Below are 21,906 nucleotides of genomic sequence, written 5' to 3' on the forward strand. Positions count from 1 at the left end.
CAACACATTTAATCATATGGTTGGTGTCTCTTCGATAGCCTACCACAGTTTGTCAAATATTCCATGCATATCTTCAGAAACTATTGAGCACCTGAAACATTTAGAGTATGAAGAAACTGAGGGTTTGCCACAACATGTCATAAACGTGTGTCTGGTGTTCCTTTTGGTGTCAAGTTGGATACTCACTTCAGCCTCCTTTTGACGACAACAGTTGCAGCAGCAGGGAGAGATGAAGCCAAACCCCAATGCATAAAAACATGAAATCATATTCCGAGGTGCGAAATCGAATCGCCAAATCAGAATTCGGAGTGAACTTCCACAGCGTTCTATTTGGAGAACGCGCCGGCTGACGTAGGTATCCAGCGCGCGCGTCCTACTCCCTTGAGAAAGAAGAGCGTGAACGCGCCTCTATCCTCCTCGCTGCTACAGTGAATGCGGGCATCCAGACGCCTGACTGAGTGCGGCGGTTCTTTTCCGAAAGCTCGGATGCCAGTGCATAAAGAGCGTTCTGCTGAAGCCGAAAGGGAGAAGGCAAATGTATATTCACACGGACGCTCAGGTGTAAGTGATGCTACTGCAAGTTGAAGTCCTGGAAGTAAAACCGCAGCAGATTGGGAATAAACGGATAGATCTGCGTTTTCCGTTGCAGAGCGCACTCAGTTCGTTTGGAATACAGAGACGCAGCGTGGAATTACTGGAGCCCTCAGTTTGTGAACTAAAGTCAATTCGTTTTTTATCGCATTTTATTTTTTAGCCCATTTTTCTTATTTCCCTTCTTTATTTTCTCTTCTTTGTTTGCTCTTATGTTTGATTAGATTTATTAGTCCCCCTTTTATTCTAATGTTATTTACTATCTGCCCTTTCAGTTTTTTTTGTTCTCTCATCCTCTGAAAATATCTTGTGTTCGTTTTCGCGAGGGTAGATTGTGGTGAAAGATACTCAATCTCAAACTGAGTCGTGTCATGGATGGCAAATTGCATTTGCATCTACGGAACAAATCGGGAAATATAGAATAACTACTGCTGACAGAGACAAGGTAGGCTATGTTAGTGCTTTTATTTCTTTTAATGTCTTCAAAAAATGCGTTGTTTCACATTCTGTGCATTTGAATGGTTTAAAAGACCAGCGTATTGTCATAAACCGACCACTTTATGACTCCATTTACCCTACTTCATGATCCTTTAAGTTGAAATAGCCTATGTGAAAGTGTCGTCTGTGAATTCGAAGTCTCATGTTTTCTCTTCAGTATCATGTGCACTGTGCATTCTTATTATCAGAATCAATTAGAACAGAAATACATTCAGAATCAATGTCTCTATTGCTTTTCCCATTCATGCCTCGACCATTAACTTAATATAAGAGGCTACCTATTTTTATATAGCCTTCCAGTCAGACCACGTTATTGCCTTGACTGACACTGATAAATCAGCAAGTCTCATTGGAAATGTGAAAAACTATAAGAAAAAAACATAAATTTGAGGGTTGCGTCTGTACGTTTTCCCCTACAAATGATTATCCGTTGGATATTTCGTCATATTTTGTCCATATCGACGTCTTAAGACAGTCTCTACTGTCACCGCGCGACTGTAATGTTATTTGAAGGTGATACAACTGTGATTTGGCGCCCGCTGTAGTTGCCTTTAACGCCGCAACTTAAAATAGAATTCCGTTTCCATCAGTAACCGACGAACTGATAATCGTTTAGTCAATAAGCCAATGCAGCTGTCTTTCAATTAACAATCCCGGCCAGGCTTTATGCTAATTAATCAAAGCTGGATTTATCCGTACAGGTCTGCGGCCGTGAGGAAGAGCAGTTGCCCATCTGTTGAACGCGTCTTCACAACTGCTCTTTCAGTGCCGTTTCTGCTGCAGCCACTACGATTATATATTCTGCGCTAATACTCTAAGATGGTGATCTAAATTTGCATTTTTCTTCAAGAGCCCGCCACTTTAAGTAGATTTTTAGAGTAGATAGAATCAACGTCCATTATTCTTTGAGTGTCATGGAATGAACGCACACGGATGGCACGTGCATTAACCCTTTAATAGACAAGAACATGAAACTACCTTGGTAGTAATTTCTTTGTACTTTATATATATGTATACATGCATACAGATAGTTAGATAGATAGATAGATATATTTATAGTTATTTTAAATATAATCAAAGACCAAAAAAAAAAATCAAAGACCATGCCACACTCTAAAAAATGCCGGTTAAAAAACAACTCAGGTTGGGTTAAATATATAGACAAACCCAGCTGTTGGGTTAAATGTTGCCCAATGTGCTGGGCAGTTTTTTTTTACCCAACTATTTTTAAAAATTACTATGGCTGGCTTAAAATGAACCCAAAATAGGTTGGAAAAAAAAATCAGACACATAATTACAAGAGGCAACAATAATAATCAAAAGATAAACATTTATTAATAAGCAATTAAAAAAAAAAAAGTTTGTTTATTTTTTTATTATTTAACCTAACTGCTGGATCAAACCAACCCATTTGCTGGGTTTGTCCATATTTAACCCAATCTGGTTTATTTTTAACTCAGCATTAGAGTGCATGAGGCCCCGCCTACAAGTTGTGACGTTGAGTATGAGCATATTTTTATTTATACACCTTATTTTTAAAATTTTTAAAATTTTCTGTGAATGTGGTAGACTTTCAATTAATTAACTGCTCTAAGTAAATAATTATAACAATAACAAAATGCAGTAAACGCTGTTGCATGGCAAACAAGTGTGTTTATGATTATTATTATTATTATTATTATAGAAATTAAAATATGATGTCAAATACCACTTTGCAACGTCAAACGCTTTTTGTTCAGCTAAAATATCTGAAAGCGGCTGACACCGGAAGCCTTGCACAATCAAGTTAAAAATGGCAAATTTAAAAATTGACAAATTTGAAAAAATAATAAACATTTAAATAATTTCTTTCTTTTTTTTTTTTAAATAACGTGGAGAGTGAAATAGTATGCCATACAGTGATGTTACTTTGGGTAATGTCTTTCATTTTCTGTGCTGAAATATTGAATGTTCTTCAATTTTCTGTCATTTATAATGTGTAATTTTGGTACACTGCAGCAAGTCTGAATTCAAAGTAGCTATAACTAGTATATTATATGCTTAGTATTTATGTCATCTTGATATCTCAATAACCAACATTCGAGTGTGTGATGCATTGCATCAATTGTGATTGTGTGTACATTACTGCTAACTCTATGCCACATTATAAATCAGTATAAGCACCTAAATTCACACAGTTTGATGCAGCTCCTATGCAGAGAAAAATCGTTCTAGATAGGGATGTTTAACTATAATTGGCTCATAATGCCATGAGGGGCCCCTCCGCGCTGTGGGGGTGTCCTGTAGGCCTGTGGTAAAAGATGGGAACACTTACCTCAAGGTCAGTGTCCTTCTCACGGCATGTTGCCATTTTACTTTTAGATAAAAGTGGTGAGTTGACACTATAGTCTTTATAAGTTGCTTGACCTAAATATTTGCAGGAACTACTTTTTAAAAATTCTTACTCAGAAAATAGGCCCACACACTCTCTCACTGTTCCCACTCCAACCTCTGAAATGTCTCCCAGGATGCAGACACCATTTAAGGGTTAAGCTTGTCTAATTAATGAGAAATAAAACCGGTCTACAGGCTGCTGGGGATAATACCTTTAGCGTGATGTGTGAGAGAGAGGCATTTATGCTAAGTTTATCAGTTTATGTGTATTTTTGCCTGGCATGCAATCCAGTTGGATTCAACCTGTACTAAACCTGTAGCTGTGTGATAACAAGGATTGAATTTGGTCTCTCAAATACTGCTAGATGAAAATGAACATGTGCGGTAATGTTTCCTCTGATGCATTGGTTCCCAACCAGGGAGATCTGCAAACTTCAAAGTTCCAAGATGACTATTTTAATTAATTTTTTAGTGGGGTCAACTTTTTAATCATTTTAGCAATGGTGCATTTTAAAGGAAATTGCAAATGTCAAATTCTAACTCATTGACGTAACTTTTCAGCTAGTGTGTTGGCAGGCTTATAGTGTGATGTTAAAACCCTCTCTGAACAATAAAAATGTTATGAAAATCCATTGGTTTGTATTTGAGGTGTTTTGGAGATTAAAGGATATATTCAGTATAGTCTGTTGCTGATTCTTCATCATGTGATACCTAAGACTATAGATATAGAAAGACGGTTCACTCCTATTACTTATGAATGGGAAAAACTCTGCAATATGGCGGAATACGTCCTGCCTTCTAAGTAAAAGAGCCAATTGCTGATTGGTAAAGTCATTGTGTCACTGCAGCTGCTGTTAGAAGCTCTGGTTCCCATAGGAACCTGAGACTCGCACTTAGGACTGCGCATGCGCATTGGCTCATCTAGGCTGAAAAATATGTTTTTTTTAATGCTATTTGAGCATAAGAAACAACATTTATGTGACAGTTCATGTCAGATTTTGTTGCTGATTTGAAATATGTTTATTTATGAGCTCGCCAAGCAGTTTTTGAGATTTTAGGATTCCCCTATTCATATAGACAGAACTTGGTCTTGCATGCCTGAAATAGCTGCCCGAAGGTGTTGCAAATATGGCCACCAAGTGAACAGACTTTCCTTCAAAGGGACTTTGGTGATACTTACTCACAGTGTCTGTCAGAATATTGCAAATGAATGCAGTAGAAAAAAGACTCAACACACTGTTGGATGCCATGAACTGGATGTTGTCCACCAACAATATCTGTAAATCCCAATGTGTGATTAATAAAGAAATCAAGCTATCATAACTTAACATTACTTAAAATACCAAGTTTTGGCATCAAAACTTAAACAGGTGTGTTTAATGTACTCATTTGGCATCAAGATTTTAAAATTTCAAAATTTCAATTTATTTAAATGATTTGCTATGCCTGTGTTTAATATCATTGGTCATCCTTGAATGTCTGCCTTGACAAACTATGCTGATTGGTCTATATAACTCAAGGCGGTAATTATTTTGGTCTTTGTGAATTTGCTGACACAGCAGGCCAGAGGTTTAGTTGTCAATTTCCCCATTACCCAACTGAACTCAGAGAATCACTTTCCTCAAATCATTTAAGTAGTCTCAACGTATTAGGGTTTACAGTGTAACAGTTATGAACTTTTTTATGCTGAGGAAGGGAAATCCTATGAGTCCATGCATTGAGATTACATTGAAGCGTATCATTCTGCATCCGGGATGTGCTTAAGTGGTTTTGTGCCGCTGTGCATTGGACCTTTCTCATGAGGACTTCAATGGTTTTGATCAATATTATAGTTATTTGTTGAATCACCTTTTTGAAGGACCACACTTACATTAGTGTCTGAAACGTGTCTGATTGGGGGCTGGTCGACATGATGTAGGCTTATTATACATGGTTTTGTGAACAGAGACACAGTGCACGTTCAGACAGCTGACTGACTAATCAATTATGAGAATTTTTAGTTTCATAAATAACTGGTTTAATTGACCCTTCGCAAAGACCCGTCCCCCCTTAGTTACTGTTGCTTTGTCCGACAAGCCGTGGCGCTGTCACGCCACACACAGTGAAAAATACATCGCGGAGCAAAGAAGACACTGACAACACATCGACAGTCAAGACAAAACAGGTTGCTTAGGATATTAAACAAAGTCCCAGCTTTTTTTGTAGTTTTTTTTAAGAAATTCAAACAATAAAAAAACGTTTTGTGGCTCTTTACTGTGTCGTAACAATGGTCGTGACCGATCACTGTATCGCCTCAGCTCAAGAGGCTCGTAAACCGATCATCTCTTCCTACTAGTTCATTTATAGCGTCAAATAAACATGAATGAACATGAGAAGGAATGTTGTTTCAAAAGCAGAAAGATGTCAGTAAATGCCATTTTTGAAGTTTAAGTCCACCGAGGTTAATCTTCTAACTCCTGACTGCTTTGTCAGACAAAATGGCGGATTCTGCGTTATGATTGGTTAGATCGCTTGTCAATCAAACTCCTGGCGAAGGGTCAATTCCACAGCTGCCCACTCCTGCAGAGTATACACACTAGGTGCGTCCCAATTCGCGTGTTTATGCACTATTCTATGACGTTTTTAAGTATAAATAGTGCGAGTAGTGCGTTCACACTGAAAATTCCAAAAAGAAAAAGTGCACTTTAAATACCCGTATGATGCACGAAATTAACGGAAAAAACCAAGTGTGGAATGTTGGACACTTCATGCACTCAACTGTCCCAGCTTTAATTACATAGTGGATGGGAAGGGGCTGTCAGATTCCGATGTTAAATGACAAAATAACCTTATACAATTCATGCACTACATGGATGAGTACATAGTGCATAAGTGTATAAGTGCATAGTGTATAGTGCGTTATTTGGGATGCAACTACTGTTCCTTACAATTAATTTATTTCTGCTCACTTTAGTTCTCATTACTGAAATCCTGCATTTAATTAATTAATTAATTAATTTGCCATTTAGCATAACCAAATTTATTTGTCAAATGTACATAAAGCTGTTTATTCTTTTCAGTAAATTCAATATCAGAAAGATCAGCTGCATATACAGTATTTATTTTAGTCTACATTCTAAATTCACTAAATTCACTTGGCACATTTAAAATGATCAATTGCAGTTTTTATTACTATCATTTATCATTTATCTTTTTTAGACATAATAGTAAGCCAGACATTTATCACTGCATCCCAACTGAAAGGGACTGTAGAATTCAGAACCCCTTGTTTTTAGCGACACCGGCGGTGGCCGTTAAGTGAACTGCAGCCAGCAACTTATTGCTCGCACTTGTAACTTACAAGGGACTGACGTGATTCAAGGCTTTGATATACTTACGCAAAGTTCTTTTTTATTCTTTGTTTAGACGTAAAAAGTAGTTGGGAATACCTTTGCACATGTAGGTTTCTAACGTCTAGGTAAATGTGCTGCGCACTTTCCTCAATAACAAAATAAACACACAACAAAAATGACAGCACGGAGAAAGCGACGGTTAAGAAAGATTCTGATCATAGCGATGTGGATATGATGGCACCAGATCTGCGATTCACCAGCATCATGTCGACAGATGAGGTAATTAAAATTACACTGTCATGAACGTATATTTGAGACTAGACTAGCCTATAGATCTTGCTGTGAGATAAGTTTGAATTAATTCCTTTTCTTTGCATGAAACATTGACATTAGAATACAGAATAGCTCGTTTGGCATTATCATGGCATAATTATTTGCCATAATTCTTGTGTGATTTAACGGAAGAGAGGTTCTCGGGCGTGCGCATAACCGTTAGGCTACATCCTTTGGATTTTCCCGGCAAAACCGGCCCGAGTCATTCAAATAAAAAACAGTCTAGGCTTTCATAGACAACCTAAGAGTCTTGTAAGGGCTTGTTTTTATTTTATGTTACAAGCTGTTCGCATTTAATACATGAACATTCTTACATAAAGACCCTTTAAGGGGTTTTAATAAAAAAAAAAAAAAAATGGGAGGCTGCATTTCATGTTCAAATTGAATGCCAAAAGTCATTAAATATGTCATCAAAGAGGGGATTTGAATGTTGTCTTGGATATTGGAAGGCCTTGCGAACCACTGCTCTAATGTATCTATTGCCTCTGTAAATCAGTATGGAAATTGCTGGCTGTGTGTGATCCACACAATCTTGTAAGAGAGAGTGATATCCCTCACCATCTCCTGCATGTTATGGGACGTAGAGAACTGCATATGGATCATGAGCCAGGCAACAGCTTGGTCTTGCCTGGTTGAGTGGTCCCTGGCCGCTGCATCATTTCAGAAAAATACCCCTCCCACTTCCGCTTTGGACCATACACCAGCCCTACTTGTTCATGAGGCGCCTCACTGAAAATATGATATATCGGGTTTAGGCAGTGAGATAAAGCGTGATGTTTTAATTCTTGCAAACACTGTCAGCTTGCATTCACTGCCTGGGAAAGCCCTGGTGAGCAATACTGCCTGACAAATGCGCTTTAGCCTCTTGTCTGTGCTTCAGCAGGCTTTCCTGTCTGTCGTCCTCGAGCACAGCTGCCTTATCTGTTATCAGCTCTCGGCCCCAGAAACGTGATCATTCAGGAAAGCCAAATCTAGCTCGGCTTCTATTGTTCATGTTGTCGTGTAAAGCTGGAGGTTTGCTTTTCGAGGCACAGATGCTGCGATCAACAGGGTGCCTCTGGCTTCTACCCATCTTCATGTGTCAATATTTGTAGTGGGCAATTTTGTGTGCAGGGCCCTCTAAAGCTGAATGGATTTGTTGAAAATGACTCTGAAATTGCATCACTGTTACCAAATTAATTGCTGTTTAGAATAGAAATATCAGACACTTATCAGACAACATAATTATTTAAGGGGATATGTAATCCAAAAATGAAAATGATCATCATTTACTAACCCTAATGTCATTACAAATCATTTTCAACTGGTTCGGTACATACAATGAAAGTCAGTGGGACCGCATTGACATTCATTGTATGAACAAAAAAATACACAAACATTTTTCATAAATAACTTCTTTTGAATTCCAAAAAAAAAAAAAAAAAAAGGTTTGAAATGATGACAGAATTATAATTTTTGGACAAACTATCCCTTCAAGATATAACCAAGCTATGAGTGCAGTGACCTTTTGATAAGCCATTTGTAAAAAAAAAAGTCAGAATGACGGGCTTTTTGATGCAAGTACCTGTCGTTGTTGTCTTCTGTTCAACCATTTGGAGCTGTCATCATCTTTCTCAGTCCTCCAGTGACTCCAGGACTTGTAGCGGTGCACTCTGCGGTTTCAGCATGCTGCCCAGCAGCAATATTTGCTTTTATGTAATGTTTTTTTCCATTATGTCCAGCCAAGAGAGAAAGTTAAAACCTCACAGATTGTATTGATTCTTTGTCTCTAAGCCTCTGTGCCGTTGTACGAGAGAACCCCTGAGACGTTGAAGCGACACAAGGTCTTGATGGCTTTTTCCCCTCGCTGTATTTTTTACGGTCAAACTCAATCTCTCATTTCGTGTTTGACTCCGAGCTCTGAATTTCACTTCCTGACAGTTCTATAGTCGGGTATCATAGAGGGCCTCTCTGTCATTGGTATTTGTAGTTCACCATGCTCTCTGATTTATTACTAGGTTTTTAAATTTAAATTTTTTTATTATTATTAACGATTTAGTCTGTATTTCTCAAACTTGACTGGCAATGAGTGCAGAGCAAAGAGAACAAATATAATGTTTCCTCAGCAGCTGAGCAGCTGACTGTACTAAAAGTGCATTAAAAGAGAAGTATGAACAGGCAAAAAATTCAATTGTAGACCAATATATTTTTGAACAAGACAGCTGCTGTTCAAAACAAATCAGAGGTAATCAGATTTAAGAATGAACAAATCTCTAATTAAGACAAACAGAAAATCACTTGCTGTTAAAAAGCAAGCTGTTTAAATAGTTTTCTTTCCAGATCAATGGACGATTTGACAAACTGGATTAGAAGTTTTTTCTATATCTAATTTTGTTATACATTATTTGCTCAAGTTATATTTGTTTATCTTGCTACAACTGATGCAGGAAATTAATGGCTACAGGATATACAGTAGGAAACAAACATTTTGATTTATAATATGAGTGCTAAAGGCATTTATCTCATAAAGATGCACAGTTTGCTTGGGGGATGCCTATAAAATAATGTCAGTGAAAACTTGTGACAGCAATGACAGTAATTCTTCAGGAAACGCCTGTCACCATGGTGTAACAATGGCATGGGTTACATACTAATCAACCAAATTTAAAGCGGTCATGAACTGCATTGTTTTATAATGTTTCCTGGGGTGCATTTATAATGTTAGTATGTTTTTTACATCAAAAATTGTCATAATTTAGAAATAAAAGGCATTTTTCCTACCCTGATTTTAGCCCTCTTATTTGAACGCTCTGTTTTAAGGGGTGTGTCTGCTGTGAGACTTCAGTATAAATGTCCACTGCTGTGATAGGCTAACATCTTTGCATATGAAATAGCTTAGTATTACTCTCTCGAAAACTTAGAGCATGTTTTTACCAGTGGTGTAGTCCTAAAATAATAAGTGGTGTACTATTACCCAGACCCCCCCCCCCTAAAAAACAAACAAACAAACAAACAAACAAACAAAACAAAACATAAACACGACAGTAAATGTGTTTTATGTTGTTTTTCACTAGTAACATGTTTCATTAAAAACAAATAAATACAGTACATTCTAATATTGGTTGACATTTTTCATGCTTTACAGTTTGACTTATTTAAACATGATGCTTTGGAATTATATTCTATAATTATATTATATTATATTATATTATATTATATGTGAAAAGTGATATATCTGAAATTAAAGTTTCATTTTATTCAAAAGGGTGTTAAAAAAAAGCCAATTATTCAAAATCTAATTTATTAACATTATAAAAATGTGGTCATGAGTTTCACAAAAAAACAAAAACAGTAGTCAGGCGGATAAATTTTTTTAACCCCTCTCTGTCAGTAGGTGGCGCTTATGGAGCAGCAGAAATAGAGCTGTTTCCCCGGTAACCTCTGTAAACTCAGTTTTATATTATTTACGCACATGTAAGCTTATCAGTTTGACAGAATTTTCTACTTCAATGTGTCATAAGAAGTCAAACTATATCATTTTCCATTATCATAGCATGTGTTATGAAACATAGCAACCTACACATAGCATATAGAAACAACAGAACATGTCACAGGTGTAATATAAATCTAATGAAAATATATTCCCTTAATATATTAGGCCATCCTTAAAAATATTGTGGTTTGCAGTAACAGTAAAAAAAAAAAAAAAAAAAAAGGTCGGTAGGTCGGTCTATATATTTATTTTCAAGTTTCAATGTAAAAAAAAAAGTAAAATTTTGGTGATGGTGATTACGTAGGTATGAAATTAAACAAATATTGTTTAAGCATATTGTGACGTCACTGACTGGGTCTTTCAACCTGTGCCTTCGGGCGCAGCCGTGTTTCGACTGTTGGGCCTAAAGCGGGCTAGTGCGTGCCAGGTAGGGCTGTGTATCACCAACAATGTCACGATACGATACGCATCACGATACTAAAGCCACGATACGATACGTATCACAATATGGTTCAATTTAGAATTTAAATTTCTTTTGAGCAGAGTTTAGTAACAGTAATATGTTTATTGAATAACCAGTGTTATAACAGTCATGATAACTGAAAAAAATATTTTGTTTTTGTCATTAAAAAAAAATGATTTAAATTAAATATAAAAAATGTCACAAAAAGCTTCTTTTAAAAGCTTGCTTTTAAAGTCACTCCCTCAGTAACTGAATTGACAATTATAGTGACACTGAAGCATATCAACAAAGCTCAATGACTAATTTCACTTGCAACAGTAAGTTGACTTGTAAGAAAACTAAGTTAGTTAATTATATTGGCCATAATATTATAATAATGTCTATACCACCTGTTTTTTTTTTGTTTTTTTTTTGTTTTTCATCTGTAAAAATGATTTTTTGTGATATCAACTAAAAATATGTTCTAGAACAACATACGTTTTTATTAACGTGGTCTACAAAATATGGCCTACATGAGTTTACAATACACACTTAACAATAAGGTTCATTTATTAAACATCAGATAATTTATTAACATGAACCAAACATGAGCAATACATTTGTTACTGTATTAGTATACAGATACTAAATAAATGCGCAGGTCTCCTCTCGTGCGTCCTCCCCACTGGACGAGGCCAATATCACTTTCGTTTCGCTTTCAGATATCTCTATTATATATGCCATCACTGCTTTTAACTTTCTAGATGTAATTACCGAAATCAAAACAGTCCATAAACTATATCCTCACGAAAACGTCAGTCAAGCAAGCTCGCGCCTCAACCTGAGAGATCGGCCTTCAAATTTCTCGGTTTCTGAATGGACGGTTTGGCTTGATTGACAAACGCTAACGTTCAGTCATGATTTATATACCATCGACCTGTCCTAAAACGTTAGCGCGCTTTGATCGATGATTTGGAGATCGCGTGTTTCTCTGTTCGAAAGCGTCACGTGACGTCACGTGATTGGCTAGATTTAAAAGCAAGACAGACACAATACGGCAGCTGCTGTATCGATACGCGCATCGTCAGGAGTTCATGACGATGTATCGTTGTATCGATATTCTGAGCACAGCCCTAGTGCCAGGGCCAGTCGCGTTTCCACTGTCACTTCCGGGGCTTGATCGTGCCTCATCGGGGCTTCCTCGGGGCCAACGGCCCGGGTTTTTCGGCCCGCCGAATAACTTGGTCCAAAGCGGGCCAGCTCGGGCTTGAGGAGGGAGTGGTTACGAGCAAAGGCGGAGTTTATCTGCGTGTGGAGAGGCGCCGATCATTACATGTAGGTTACCAGCTAACAACAGCATTAAAGACTTTTAAAATCATTTTAGCTCAAAACTCACTTTCAGACAGCAGCAAGTGTTTTAAATAACTTATGTTTGTGATCCGATGTGGATTCTGATCACCAAGACTATGCGCGCTATTACCATAGTAAACATGGTAAATACGACGGCTTGAAGAAATCAGAGAAATATACGTAGGCTATCACAATCATGTAATTATTTTATCTGTCAGCACGTCTCGTCTCTCAACAGGTTGAGACGAAGCGAAGGCACCGGCCATAGTGTGACATCCGTTAACCAATAGTGTAAACATAGATGACGGTTTTTATTTAAAAGAAAGAACGTAGCCTTCGTTTGTATGTAGGCCTAGGCTATTTATATATTTACAATACTTACTAAAATATAATTAATATTATTTTATTGCTTTTATATTAGTTGTTTGAAGAGTAAAAAAAAAAAAAAAAAAAAACATTGGTCGGTCTTAACGCAAATTTACAACCGGCAAGTCGGTCGGACTTAAAGCAAAAAAAATAATAAAAATTTGAGTCGGTCCTAAATTGACAGGGTCGGTCGGGTTACGGCAAACAAGAATATTTTTAAGGATGGCCTTATAAATTCTACAAGTTAGCCAAATTTGCCATAATTACTACAATAAAAACAATATAAATTCTAGTAAGGGTGGGTCATGAATAGTTTAAAAAGCTCCCTAATAAATTTTGGCACAAGATGATGTTTGTCCTCTTTTTTTTGAACTAGAATTCAAATGGATCACACATTTTATCATCAGTGTCGGGATGGCTCATGGAAATCTTATCAAACTTTTGGAGCGTGATAAGATTCAGAGTAGCAGCCTAGTACTCTTATGTTTCCCGCACCACTAATGCATTAAATAAACAAGGCTTCAGTTGCGCTGATGGTCTTTTCAGTTTGTACAGGAACGTTATAATTAATTAATAGTCTTATTTACTAGCCACCATATTTCTCTCACGCGGTCACGGCGTGAGAGAAATGCGCTCAATGCACCGCTCAAAACACTGAGCGGCGTTGATCTGAGTTCTCTCACTGCAGTCCGAACACGTACTGTCAAGCCTGTTTTTTTAGTCGATGATGGACGGGAAAAGGTAGAATGACAGAAGTGCTCATGCACCAATTACAACAAAGAATAACGAGTTTACACAACAGCATTGGACACACAGTTAAAGGGGAAGCTAACAGGAGAATATTTTATGGACTTTCGAAGCAAAAAAACAAGTGGGTGTACGCAAATACTGATCCTTAGAAGTCGTAATACGCAAACAACCCTGAGCAAAAAGTAAGCATACGCGTATGCGTGCGTATCGCCCCGGCTACACCACTGGTTTTTATTATTATAGCTCTCAAGGTTAACTAATCGTGAAAATTGTTAATTACATTTAGATCTATTGTATTATATTTAGATCGTGGCATGAAAGGTTGCAGTGATGAACATAGGCTTGGGCGATAAAACGGTATCGATATTTATCGACGGTACGCCTTCATCGATAACGATAGAAAAAATGTTCGATATAACTGTCAATATAGATTCACTTAAATGCATTAAAACATAAACAGACATGAAGATCGGTTGCATGAACAACTCAAGCTCGCTCCGTCCCTGGATTAAAAACAGACGCGCTACAATGACACGCAAACAAGTTGCTGTGGAGTTGCGCAATCGTCACGTGAAATCAGAACACACGAACACATGAAAATGAGTGCTGTACCTGCGGGCGACGAGGAGATTGTGAATAAAAAAGGACATGTCAGCTCGTCAGTGTGGCATTTTGTGGTTTCCTTATGTCTTACAGTTGATCTACTTCAAAGTTCGTCTTGAGAGAGCAGTTTTCATGTCTGTATAAACAGCTGCACATTGTTTTCAACCACACAGTATCTTTATTTCTGTTACAAATATTCAAATTATCACAGAAGTAGTGAGATAAAAGTTTATAGTTCAGATATAAATACTAATGTCTATGTTATCGATCAAAAAAGAAACAAAGAAAAAAAGAAACTTGACGCTGAAAATGATGCATTTATCGATTACATTGTTTCACCACCAGGTGGCGTCACGTGAGTGTTAAAAAAATATATTTGACGTTGAATTCAACAGATTCTTTCAAATACACTGATTCATCCAGTAATGAAACAAGAGTATTTATGAGTGAGTCATTGAATCATACATAGAGTAGATTTTTTTTTTTAATTAAAAATAAATAACCATATTCCTAATATTAGCCCCACCAGTGGATGAAGTAGGTGTTGATTTCTTCTGCAGAGGTGGCGTTTCACCTATCTATAGATAGGCACATTCCACGATGAGTCGTTCTATTATCGTAACTATTATTTTTACTCCTCTGAGATAGAAACAGGCTTTCATTGATTCCTCTAGTGTCAGGATGTTATATTTGGATTTATCTGATTTGTTCACAATTGTTGACTCTGCCTTGCTCAAGACTATACAGTGTTTATATTGAGCTGTTTATTTAGCAGTTAGCAAGGGGACAGAACACCATTAATTCATACTCTTGCTTTACAGTTATTACCTGCCCATCTCCAGGGGTTCATAGGCCCCTTTTGCTATAGACACACACAGTGGATTTCAAAAAGGGATGACCTAAAATTAACATGATTATTTTTCTAAATTAAATCTAAATTAATTCTTCTTCTGATTCTACTGTGCATGTCTGGCTGCTTTATCTTCTCTGAGTGGCTTTAACTAGCATCTTCCTTCTATAATATTTTGGTTAGTGTCAGCAGTTCCCCAAACACTTATTTAGCTCCAGCATTGGCATGTACAGATTAGTGGCAGTTTATTAAGATCAAGCGGGAGTGAATCCTGTGTACACACATGAACATGCCCCTGGAGCCAACCCAATTCAGTAAATGATGATTTGATAAACTGTTTGTCCTGTAAAGCATTTTCACAGCAACCACTCTCAGTAATTAAATGTACACAGAATGCGGTGTAGCTTAGGCTACTGGCAGCAGACACTGTATGTGTTTGTACACCGAGTTCCCAGCAGAAGTCTGATGTGGTCTGTGTAAAAAGTTCATATGCACTGTTGAGGCAATATCATCATCAACATGCTGTTAAATTTCAAAGGTCTTGTGCTAAGTGATTAGCATTTAGCTTGCTGTAATCTTGCCCTATGACAATTATGCTAACGTGTTTGCAGACAAGCAACGTGGGCTAGAGTAACTTCAACAACATTGCACAGGTCTCAGCTTCCTTTCTGCTGTAACCAAGAGTCTTTTATGCAAATTCACCGCTGTAGCCTTCTGTGAAATCTCTGTCACAGAGATCAATTATTGTGTGTGGGTAGACCACAATGCTAATGATCGAAACTGCTTTTTGCACAGATAGTTATGCTCACTGTAGCGACTTAATTTATTGAGCTCATATGAACAGGATTAGGAAAAAGAAAAAGAAAAAATTCATTAGGAAGAGTGCTGTGTTAAAACCTGATTATTACAAGACTCCTGCTGTAGAGTGGTTTAGTCGTGATGTCAGTTTGTTGGCCAGCCTGAAGGCTAATTATTCACCATGGATTCTGAAAGGAAATAATTTGATATTTAAGCAGTTTTAAGCATTTTTAAAGTCATTTGCTTTTCAATATTGTAAGGTCAAAATGACTTGGTGTCTTCCATTTTTTTTTTTTTTTTTTTTTTTTTTTATTCTGCTATAACATATTTAAACATTAGGGTTACTAATAGATTCTGTGTAAGGACTACAGTAGTTGTCTGATTTGCCAAGCATGTAAATTCACATTTTTCTGGTAGTTGTAGTCCTTATTTAAAAAAAAAAAGAATAATAATAAAAAACAGCGTCAAAGTTCACATTTGAGGTGCGATTATATAAGTTACGTTGGAAAGTGAATTGAAAGTCTATAGACCTTATGTAGCCCTGCCCATTTTCATTGTCTTTTGACTTCCTATTTGTATTTCCACTGTAATTTTACGTATATATGAATGAACTGCTTGTTTTAAAAACTTCCTGGTCTACTGATATTTGTTAAGACATCTGCTTTAAAGATTACATTGCTCATGATAACTTTTGTTAACTCTACAATAAGTAAATCCACTTCACCAGCTAATTATTCTTTGACATTTGCGATGCAATCAAAGACAAAATTCTAAACATGACTACGTGCAAATTTTTCCTGCCGCATAAGGTCTATTTAAGTCCACAGACCTTTTACTCTAATTTAAAACTGCTATTTTAAAAACTCCTTGATGGAAACATTGGTGAAAATTGTTTTAAGCAGACATGGCTGATGTAGTAATCTAAAAATGGCCAATTATTGGCTGATTTCATTGCATGAGTCAGTCGAGATGAACATTGAGCATTGGTCTTGATTTTCCAACATTGGAAGTTCTTTGAAGGTTCTTTAAATGGTTGATCTTTAATTTTTCCCTATATAATTTTATTTTTGTCTTTTGTTTGTATAGTTTATTAAGTAAACATTGCCAACAAGTGAACTTCATCAAGTGTCTCCCAGCATGCACAGTGTTATCATCTCCCACACGTCTGGCTTCTGCTCAAAGCTTCATATCCACCATCTCAGTATGATGTCACCACTCGGGTATGCTGTTAGTCAGCCATTCTATGCTTCATTCTCAACCAAATCAATGTCCCTTTTTGTTCCTGCCTCCCTTGATTTCCTCCACTGCAGCTGTAATGATGATCAGATCATCAAGCTGGGAATATGAGACCGATGCATCAGGGTGAGAAGAAGTGCTTTAGCATTGAAGAGGTGCAATCAGCAGATCTATCCCTGTGGCACGGTTACTTAGTGCTCACTGGTGCTGTGGCCAAATGTAGGTTTAACTGCATAGATCTCAAAGCTATCCAAATGTACTAGACTGACTAGATCCAGAGAATGGAGTCTTAAATCTAGCCCACTGTGACCTCTTTATATTTGAATGTCTTTTCATTTTATCGTCTCCAACTAGGTGGCAACCAAACCCCCAGATTGTAGACAGAGCCCAACACATGCCAGTCATGACACTATAGACCTTAGTCAGGTTAGTTGTCATATTGAATTTAATGCAGATGTAAATGAGGCTGTAAGGAATGGATGTACAGTCTTTACAATGGCACACACTGTGTTAAGGTCCTAGATCACATAATTTCCACAAGTCACAACTTTCAAAACTATTTTATGGAATTTTTTGTCTACTGAAACTTTTTTTGCCCCAGAAAGATGTTTCTCAGCTTAAAAATTGGTATGTTGTTAAATAACATTACAATATATTAAACACACTGTAATTCTATCCCTCACAGCCTCGTTTTCATTCCTGTTAAAAATTAACCCTTGTGCATCAAAAAAAAAAAAAAAAAGTTGCACATAGGTGCAAAATGGACAAAAATGTCCATGTCCAAAAACTGTCATAAAAATGATTAATATTTTTTTTCCACTTTCACTGATGTCAATTTTTTTAACCAGCATCTGTTCTATCCATAGATACCAAACATTCATTAATTTTAAGAACTGTAACCATGAAAACCCTAAGTATCTCTTCTATTCATAATTAACAAACATTCATTCATTTTCAGAATTGTAATGCTTTACAAATCGGTTTCTTTACATCCTCAGCTTCTAATGCACCTGTGTGCTCACTGTCAATGGGCAACACTAGCTTCAGAGCTTCCTCTGCTGAGTAACGTCTCTTCATCTTGCAAACAATGAAATGATCAACCCCTCAAGCACCACATATTTATAGATTTGGCTGTGAGAACACCTTTGTGAACTTAAACTTTGTATAACATCAACCAGACTAAACAATCAGCATTTTTTGTGGTGAAAACTAAAACAATGTGTTTAGGGGCTTCTGAGCTTCTACTTCAAATTCAAGCGCATCTTTTATCTCCATACAAAAACAATAACAAGTGAAAAAGTGCAATCAAGGGTTAAGATGCATGTTTGGGTGAAAAAGAAAAATCTCAAAGGTCATTAACCTTCTCCTTTTTCATAGTTTTCAAATGGCCCTATGACCCTGCCAAGGGTGTGACTCATACATGGAGTGGGATTTTTGATTGCCAGTACAATATAATTCCTTTCAAACTAATTACACACATTACATTTTCAGTAAACACATGCAAACTACACTCTGACATCTTTACCAACATACCCACACAATTATAGCTGCATTATTTTTCCAATTGACTCTATAATAGATTATATTATGCATAAGCAGAAAACACAAATAAAGTGTTTTTATATGCCAAATTTGAAAATATGGCACAGTCTAGTAAAAAATGGTAAAAATGTAAAAATTGAAGCCTTACCGATAGAATGAATGCCTATTTGCAAATATTGTATCATTTTATAGTCAATTATCCATGGGTTAAAAAATTGGGTTTCAATGTGGACATTTTTGTCCTTAAGGTCCTGAGTGTGAGTATTTTTTGTACGGAGGGTAAAATTGATTTTTTTGAAGGAAATGAGGGTAAAATATTAAAATTCCAATAAAAATAAACACCTGAGCCAAATTCATGTAGTTGGCATTAAAAAGGCATCGCACAAGGGTTAAACATGGCGCTACACTGACCAATGTCAAAGACTTTAGATATGCAAAGTGCACTCATATTACTACAAATGGGAGAAAGTGCTATGCACAATATATCCCGCCTTCTAAATAAAAGAGCCAATCAGCAATTGGAAAAGTCATTGTGTCACTGCAGCTGCCTTTAGAAGCTCTGTTTGCTATAGAAACAGTCAGTGTTCTGAGACGCGTGATTATGACTGCAGATGCGTATTGGCTGGTCCAGCCTGAAAAATGCCAATTTTGTCATGATTTGAGCATTTAGAAACAAAATCTATGAGACAGTTGTTGTCAGATTTTATTGATTTCAAATATGAAATTTAATCAAGCAAGCTTGGTGAACAACTTTAGAGAATTTGATGTTTCCTCATTCAAAGAGATTGAAGCTGTACTTGCATGACTGAAACAGCTTGCCCAAGAGGCTTTTCAAAGATGGCCCCCGAGTGAAATGACTTGTCTTAAAGGGACTTTGCTATAGACATATAATAACCAGATTTCAAAAACTGCATTCAGACCAAATCAGATTTAAAACCAGTTTTAAACTGTTGTCAAATTTCAAACTTGTAATCAGTCCGCATACACTTTTTGTTGTATTTTTTTCCCTTTGGTCCCAGTCTGTGAAAATCAGTGCAAGATGGCAAACTTCTTCATTAGTGTCTGTCCACATAAAACAAACTATTATGTATGTGTATGAGCTGGAATGAGAAGAATGACTTTCTGGAAAGTAATTACAGTAACTACAGAAAGTAACAAAGTACAAATTTGGGCTGGACGGTGATCTTCAGTCTTGCAGTGTGTACTTCGCATTACTGAAAAGGACATTTTAGGTCTGTACTATGCATAGGTCAACATTCTTGGAGATTATGAAATACTAATTCAGCAAAAGTTGTGCACAGAGTTATTGTAGTGACAGATTTTTCACTGGTAACAGCTCACCAAGGAGGAGTAGATGGCAGGCTCCCAGGAAGCTTTATGTTAATATATGTATGTGATGTAATGAACAAACTCAGTCTCATCTACCTCCCCTGTGGCACGCATATTAATTGCACGTCCAAAATAGTTTATTAATCTGTCTGTTTATTAATGAGTCTCTGCCACAGAAACTTTGCAGCCTGAAATGCCTTGGAGACTCATACAGCATGTCATATTGAGGTCCTGGGAATGAAAATATATCTCTGTCTTTTTTAAATCATGTTCAGAAAATGGCAATATGTGCATAATTAATGCATGTTGTGTTTTTTACAGGACATATGAATTAAGTTAAAGGGATAGTTCACCCAAAAATGAAAATTTGATGTTTATCTGCTTACCCCCAGTGCATCCAAGATGTAGAGGACTTTTTTTCTTCAGTCGAACGCAAATTATGATTTTTAACTGCAACCGCTGCCGTCTGTCAGTCAAATAATAGCAGTGATTGGGAACTTGAACAATAAGAGTCGAAAAAACTTCCATAGACAAATCCAAATTAAACCCTGCGGCTCGTGACGGCACATTGATGTCCTAAGACACGACACGATCGGTTTGTGCGAGAAACCGAACAGTATTTATATACTTTTTTACCTCTAATACACCACTATGTCCAACTTCGTTCAACTTCTGGTTAGTGAGGTCTGATCGCGCTCTGACAACGGAAGTGATGTCTCGCGCTCATTGAAGTATATGGGCGAGACATCACTTCCGTCATCACAGCGCGTTTTTTGACCTCACTAACAGGAAGCTGAACCAAGTTGGACATAGTGGTGTATTAGAGGTAAAAATTATATAAATAATGTTCGGTTTCTCGCACAAACCGATCGTTTCGTGTCTTAGGACATTAATGTGTCGTCATGAGCCGCAGGTTTTAATTTTGATTTGTCTAAGCAAGTTTTATTTACTGTTATAATTGAAGTTCCCATCTACTGCTATTATTTGACTGACAGACGGCAGCGGTTGCAGTTAAAAATCATAATTTGTGTTCGACTGAAGAAAAAAAGTCACCTACATCTTGGATGCACTGGGGGTAAGCAGATAAACATCAAATTTTCATTTTTGGGTGAACTATCCCTTTAATATAAAAGTATGGCTAGTTTTGATGGGGTTGTGTCTTTTTATTTGTGTTTGAAAAATAAGTTTAATTTAACATTGACCTCTTAAAAGCTCTTTGGCTTCATTAAATCGGTTATGACCTCTGAACTGGCTGCACTTTTCCCAAGGGGTTTTCTTTTGTTTCCATATTGTGACACATTTGCTTCCTAATTAGGATTTGAAAATGGTTGTTAATAATCTACCAGCACATGCACGCTTGAAAAGCAGTGCTTGAAGCTCAGTGGCAATGGCATCTGTCAGACCTCTCCTTTTTGCCATTATTATGCCTAGCTGATAAAGGATTTATGTAACGCACACTTTTATCCATATGCAATTAATTTCTGTAACTCGATGCCCAAGGGTGACCACGTCATCCTGTTACTGCGTGCTGCCAACCAGTTCAGCACAAGTTGGTGACTATAAATTACAGTGAAAAATAGTAGGGTTAGCAGTGCCATGGTTAGGCTTTTATTGAAAATGCATAATAAACAAAGCGTAGGAAGGTGAAAGGGAGAAATGTGTCCAAGTGGGGATTGTGCAGCATGGAACAAGGTCACATGATGAACACAAACAAAATAGTCCTGGCAATGGTGATGATAAGCAAGTCTTTTATGCTGCTTTTACACTAATACACAAGGCCTAATGCAAAGATCCAACACACTCTCATGGCAATTTGTAACTATTTTATGTTTTAGCAAATTGGTGGCTAATTGGTATCAATTCGTACAATCTCATTTGTACGTTTTTGTACAATCTGGTTATGCCCCACTGATAATTAAGTTTAGGGGTGGACCTTTATACCTATTAATTTATTTTTCTAAAAAAAAAATATTAACATTTCTATGAATTATAAGGCCATGTGACAACATGCATGCTGTTTAGTAGAGTGTTGTTGTCATGC

The 21,906-nt window shown here is 36.9% G+C and overlaps 1 protein-coding gene across 1 annotated transcript in view; it reads left to right on the forward strand.

Annotated features, from left to right (window-relative positions):
• Positions 1–471: 471 nt before the first annotated feature.
• adgrb2 (adhesion G protein-coupled receptor B2) overlaps positions 472–21,906 on the forward strand; it is a 349,244-nt gene continuing 327,809 nt past the window's right edge. The window contains exon 1 of the mRNA XM_067410949.1: positions 472–1,036. The gene's annotated coding sequence lies outside the window, so the exon portion shown is untranslated. The remainder of the gene's footprint in view (positions 1,037–21,906) is intronic.

The sequence above is a fragment of the Chanodichthys erythropterus genome, chromosome 15 (assembly GCF_024489055.1).
Source record: "Chanodichthys erythropterus isolate Z2021 chromosome 15, ASM2448905v1, whole genome shotgun sequence".
NCBI classification, from domain to species: domain Eukaryota; kingdom Metazoa; phylum Chordata; class Actinopteri; order Cypriniformes; family Xenocyprididae; genus Chanodichthys; species Chanodichthys erythropterus.